Below are 6921 nucleotides of genomic sequence, written 5' to 3' on the forward strand. Positions count from 1 at the left end.
TAGTTTTCCTTTGCTTTTATTTATGTTAGTTGCTTCCCCCAGTCGCCTTTCGAGGCTTGAACGCCTTCTCGAGATGGCTTCCGCTTGACAGCGAAAAGACAGTCCCACCAAGAAATAAATAAACATGGAAGCTGCAAGACGCCGTTCGGATTGCAACAAAGCAGCGGGTTTAAGCAAGCCCTGAAGTCCCAAGTAGCAGAAACTGACACCCGGCAAACGCTTCTTGCAGAAGCATGTACAATAATAAACACTTCAGTTAAAAGCCAGGGGAAGCAGAGGTCTTGGCTTTGTTTTTTTAAAACATTTATCCAGAACAGTGGCTCTCAAAGGGTGTGCCAGGAGAGGGTGGCAAGTGTGGCAGGAAGGTTCAAGGGCAATCAAAGGAACATTTAAATATTTCAGTGTACTATAATAGAGTATCAAGATATTATTTTTATTTCCAGAATATGGAGAGGTATCTTTTCAAAATGAGAGCAAGAGCATCAAGTGATACTGAGGACGATCCTAGTTGCGCTTTCCAATGTATTTCTTATCAATAAAAAATTTCAGTGTAGGAACCACGGATCTAGAACTTGGAAGTGTTGTAGTCAGCTGCTGCTGACTGGAAGGGAGTTCCAAGGGGTAGAAGCCACCAATGGGAAGGCCCCGTCTCTATGGCTGTGGTAGCTGCAGTGTGACTATAATTTGAGAATTCATGATTCATCATATTCCTATAACTGTAATATTAGAAGGGCATGTAAGAAATCACATAAATAATAATAGTCCTGTGTGATAGGCCACGCTAAGTAAATATATATTGTATACATAAGCAGCAGTTCTTGCCCATAGATTGTTGCAGGAGGGGACACCCATATACAATATGGTGTGCCCAAGTAATCCTGGTGGCATCCCTTTTTCATTCTGCAATATATCATCTGTCCCCTGTTTGCTAGTAATTAAAGGAACATGTACAGGGGCTCTATAGCAGGGGCTCTATAGCAGCTATAACAAAGGCAGCATTTTTTCATCTCCGCCAAGCTAAGCAGTTGGCTCCTTACCTCTCTCGCCCTGACCTAGCCACTGTGATCCATGCAACGGTCACCTCCAGACTGGATTATTGTAACTCGCTCTATGTGGGGCTGCCCTTGAGACTGACCCAGAAACTCCAGCGGGTGCAGAATGCCGCAGCAAGACTCCTTACAGGGTCTTCGCTGCGAGATCACATTCCTATACCAGCTGTACTGGCTCCCGGTGGAGTACAGGATCAGGTTTAAGGTGCTGGTTTTAACCTTCAAAGCCCTATACGAGCTAGGACCCTTGTACCTATGGGACCGCCTCTCCTGGTATGCCCCACAAAGGAACTTACGGTCTTCAAATAAAAACATCTTGAAGGTCCCAGGCCACAGAGAGGTTAGGCTGGCCTCAACTAGAGCCAGGGCTTTTTCGGCTGTGGCTCCAACCTGGTGGAACGCTCTGTCACAAGAGACAAGGGCCCTGCAGGACTTGACATCTTTCCGCAGGGCCTGCAAGACAGAGCTGTTCCACCAGGCCTTTGGTCAGGGCGCAGCCTGACTCCCTCCTTTGGCAATCTTTACAAAACTTTAGTTTATGGTTGCCATCAATTTTGATTTTAATTAATTTTTATAATGTTGCACTGTTTTAGTGTTGTTAGCCGCCCTGAGCCCGGCTTCGGCTGGGGAGGGCGGGATATAAATAAAATTTTTTTTTATTATTATTATTATTATTATTATTATTATTATTATTATTATTGAATCCAAAAGTCCTGCATATTTTCTCAAGAATGTTGAGGCAGGCATTATAAAGATACAGTTCCCACGAAGCCCTTGCTTGCTAAAGAGTAATCTGCTATTTGGGTTCACTGAGGTTGGAAACTCAGCCTCGTTATCTCAGTTGCCCTCTCTTCTGGACTTTGTTCCATTACCCTGGTGGGCCTCTTTCCCCTTTGTGTATTCCTGGTATGATTAGTATTTCCCTCCAGCATTTCTTTGTTCAATAAGTTAAATGGCATTGTGTTAGAGAGACAAAGCTGAGAGTAAGTATTCAACAGTGCAATCCTATGCATATGCACTCAGAAGTCCCATTGAATTCAATGAGATTTACACCTAAGAATGAGGGTTAGCAGTCTTTTGCAGCAAAAAAAAAAAAAATCTTCCTTGCAACTAGTCCACAAAAGCTTATGGCTAATAAAATTTGCTTCTCTTCCAAGTGCCACAAGGCTCTCTGTTGTTCACCTAATGTGACCTGCACCACATCTGGCAAGCATTGGGAAGCGGATGAGCTCAAAGAGCTGCTCTTCCTGGGGAAGATGGCCCCATACCTTGGTGGGACAACATGGTAGGTTGTGTGAGGAGCTGCTGGGACTCAGTGCACCCGAACTTCAGGTTGCACCATCTGTCTATGCAGGCCTTGGACTGACTCCATGCACCCAGTTTACCACTGGATCCTCCCAAATGGGAAGAGGTACAAGGAGGGCTTCCTAGCTCAGTCAGATGGGCTGGACACAGTATTCCCAAGCTTTAGTATGTTCCTGGATCCTTTGGTCACCTCCACACCAGACATTTATAAAGAACATGACTTCCCCCAAAGAATCCTGGGAACTGTAATGCTCCCACCAGAATTTCCAGCACCCTTCACAAACTACAGCTCCCAGGATTCTGTGGGGAAGCTGTGTGCTTTTTACACATGTGGTGTGGATGTAACGAGAGATTGTCCTCCGGTCCTGGCTTGTGGAGTGCTTCATGCTCCTGGCTTGCCCTATGGTTCTGAGTACTGGCTTTGCTCCTCAACCCATGGCTCCCGACTTCTGGCTCATCTCCTACCACTCCCTATGGCTCAGCCCTGACAGGTGGAGAGGCTTTCTAAGCCCAGATGCTTCAAAATGAGAGGAGGATGTCTGTCTGGGAAGGCTACTGCTTAAGCTTCCTAAGAGCTAAATTAACCCACATAATCCAGACCACAGTGTGCTGTAAGCAAAGAGCAAGAATGAACAAGGTACCTACCCCAAAGTTAGTTTTTGTGCACAATGTAGAGCTCTACATGCTTCTAGCAGCTGGACTATTGATTGCTGGTCAAAGAGAGGATTACTACCCCTTTGATCCGAGTAAGAATTCATCCATGTATTTTGATCTACTTAAACCTGAGGGTAGAGGGGTCTCTCCAACATTATTTTTTCATTGGGGTAGAAGCCAGTCAACACTCAGCATTTTATCAGGAGCTCTGGGAATCGCCGATGCTTTCCAGGAAGGAGGTCCCTTTGCCCCCCCCCCCCAATAACTAAGAGTTGGGCAAAACATGACTGAGAGACAAAAATAAGACCCCATACAATATATGTCATAAGTGTATCCAGATTTGTCTTGGAACCATTGAGTGTCTTTTCTTTCATGATGCCTGACCTAATTCTACAGATAGTTCCTGCTAGCCTCTGTTTTTCTTTGCCCATAGTATTTTGTCTTAAGAACTTTGTTCCAAACATATATTTAAGGGCACAGCATAATAAGCATATCTTCTGTAGTGGGTTAGGGCTAAAAATGCAGCAACACTTTCACTTCAGAGGAAAATGTAATTCTTTTGCTATTGCAAAGTCTGACTCATAAAAGTTAAAAAAAAAAAGACGACTGCATTGATCTTCAAAACCTGGTGCATGTAAAGCACTGGAGGATGTCTCTGTGGAACTGTGATCTAAACAGACATTATTCTGTGTAATCTGTCTAGGCGCTTACTGTGGTACGTGGGTGTAACATATTGTACATTACTATTTTATAATGTTAATTAAAGCTATTGAGGCACTACTAGTGCTTTCTGGCATGCATCAGTGGATGTACTTGACAGTTATAAACAGACATATGGAGCAGGAAAAACAGGGGCACACCTTTTTTTAAAAAACAGCATTCCATGCCATGGGTATTTTTTTTTTTGGAGGGAAAACTAAATATTTTGCCAGCACAAACTGTTTTGAGTGAAGGCCCCATGTAGCAGTTGGCAAGAGAGAGTAGAAAGAGAATTATCTATGTTGTGGTTTTTTTGTGTGGTGTTCCATCTGTGTTGGAAGAATGCATGCGAGTTGTTTGACAACTGTTGTGGCATAAGCTGGGCGCAGAGTGTTGCGGTGTGCACCCTAGCTGTGCCTCCAAATGTCTTTTCTTGTCTTCACATGCAAAAGGTCTAAAGCTAAGCTATTGTTCACAACCTTTGGGTGGGGATAGAAGGAAGGTCTTTTACCCAGAGGGTGTTTCCAAGGTTTCCTCACAACATTGCCTGTCTCAGGGGTGGGCGGACTTCAGGGCAGAGGGATCTTCTTTGTTTTTTTTACTAGAATCCCGAGATCCATCAATTGGAACAAAGTACAAAAGGCTTACAAGGAACCTTGAGCCCATTAATTTTCCTCTGAGCACTAGAACCAAACACACTTTCAGTCCTTCAACACAAAAATCCCTTCCTGGTTACCTACTCACTCCAGTTTCTTCATTTAAGCAGCATAATATTGTCTGTGTGTTGTGGGGTCATTTTGTTGCTGATATTGTCAAACCATTGTGAGTCAGACATCCTTGGCAATTTACGGTACTTCAAGTTCCACAGAGATCAGGAACAGCTGGTGTGGAGGCCTGGTGCGCAGGAGCCATCCAACCAGTAGCAGTGTCAGTGGTGCTTACCTGCATGGGGCAGGCAGGGCAGCAGCGAGGTCAGAGCTACCAAGGCACACCAGTTGAGCCAATCCAGCACTGTTGCTTTTGTGCCTGTGCAGTACCGAGCCCACTACCACCATGCCCCATTCAGACAAGCAGCAGCAACATCCCTGTCAAGAGAGTGGCTTGGCTTCACCACCCTTCCATGTCAGCTGTTCCTGCCAAACATACCAGTAGTAGATTCATATCTCCCTTCTATCACCCCCTGCTAAACTACAGTGGTACCTCGGTTTTCGAACACAATCCGTTCTGGAAGACCGCTTGAGTTCTGAAACCGAATACAGAAAACTCAATACGGAAGCTGTGTGGCATGTTCGACTCTCGAGGCATGTTCGAAAACCATTTACTTCTGGGTTTGCGGCTTTCGAAAACCGAAATGTTTGTCAATGGAGATGTTTGAAAACCGAGGTACCACTGTATACCAATGAGTATACAGATGGAGATGTTTGAAAACCAAGGTACCACTGTATACCAATGAGTAGAAAATATCACTGAGGGGTGTCATCTTCTATAGCAGGGGTCAGCAAACTTTTTCAGCAGAGGGCCGGTCCACTGTCCCTCAGACCTTGTGGGGGGCCGGACTATATTTTAATTTTTTTTAAAAAATGAACAGATTCCTATGCCCCATAAATAACCCAGAGATGCATTTTAATAAAAGCACACATTCTACTCATGTAAAAACACCAGGCAGGCCCCACAAATAACCCAGAGATGCATTTTAAATAAAAGGACATATTCTACTCACATAAAAACACGCTGATTCCCAGACCGTCTGTGGGCCGGATTGAGAAGGCGATTTGCCTTAGGTTGCCTACCCCTGTTTTAGCATCTTGCTGTTCAGCTGTTTGTTTGTTTTTCCCCTAGAGGTGCTTGTTACAATCTTGCTTGCAAACCAAGTATTTTGTTTGCAGAAAAATGAGTACGAAAACTAAGTTGCGAGCAGTAAACTGCTCACATATTTTCTCGTTTCATAATCCTATTTTGTTTATCCTCATTTCAAAAAGTCATTAATATCTTATTCTTAAAACATAAAGAAAGGTGCTGCCGCCACTTAGTACTGTCCAACAGAATCTTCTCAGTAGCAGCCCCTCACTTATGGAATGCCCTCTGTCCCCTTCATTATTTGAGTATATATTAATATTCATGCAGGCATTTATGGTTGTAAGAAAATCTCCCTGCCAGCCTTGAAATTATTTAGCAGTGAGTATATTTGATTGTGTTGAAATGTTTGAATTGGTTCCATTGTTTGCTGCCCTTAGGCTACGCTAAGAGGAAGGGTAGGATAAAAAAATAATAATCTATTAACTAAACAAATAATGATGCACAGAGCCACTCAACACAGATCCGAAAGCAGTTTGCTCCTGTGAATGGGATGCTTACAGCTGAAGGCTCCCAGCACAGTAGCATGCATGCAATGGCCTCATTCCCAAGCCCTAATTTAAGAACCCTTGTGTCACACCTTCTGCAGTAGTGAGAAGACAGCAGGGAAAACTCCAGAAAAACTAGTTTGGGAGAGTAAAGGAGTGGCAAAGACCATCGTTGTGGAACCAAGGAATAAATTACGCAGTATAGTATAGAAAATCGTAATATATGGTAGCTGAAAACCTGGAGGAGCAGGAAGTATTTTGGAAGCGACCCATCCTGCCTGCCTAGAAACTGCTCTCCACATGTTCAAAGGCAGTTTTATTATTATACCCACACAGCCAGATATAATATCATTGCCAACTTCTGTCATTCAGAGGCAGGTTCCACAACTGAGCCCTGGCTTAAATGAAGCCCTGCGCATGTAATATTATTGCTATTACCGTATTACATTTATACCCTACTTTTTCTTCATTTTTATCCTCACAACAACCCAGTAACTGGCCCAGTGGGTTTCATGGCTGAGTGGGGCTGTGAAGCCTGGTTTTCCCCGCACGCTCCCCAGGTTCTAGCTCAGTGCTCTAGCAGCAAAACCACGTTCAGGAGAGGATGGCTATTCTTGACCGCTTCGGTTTGCGTCCGCTATCGACAAGCTTAAAGCCTGCGATCCGAGCCATGCGCGCGCAGCTCCCCCTGGCGGCCATTGAGAGAACCCTTGGGATCCCGAACACTAACCGGCTTCCGGTTTGACTTGGAACTTTCATTTTGCGCCGGGCGAGCAGAGCTGCGAGAGCATTAAATTTCCAGCAGCCAAGCGCCGGTTTGGGGGCTGAATTGCAGCCCCAGGTGCTACGTCGTAGGGGCGGCGGAGGCAGCG

This window comes from Podarcis gaigeae (genome assembly GCF_964106915.1).
Source record: "Podarcis gaigeae genome assembly, chromosome: 6".
NCBI lineage: Eukaryota > Metazoa > Chordata > Lepidosauria > Squamata > Lacertidae > Podarcis > Podarcis gaigeae.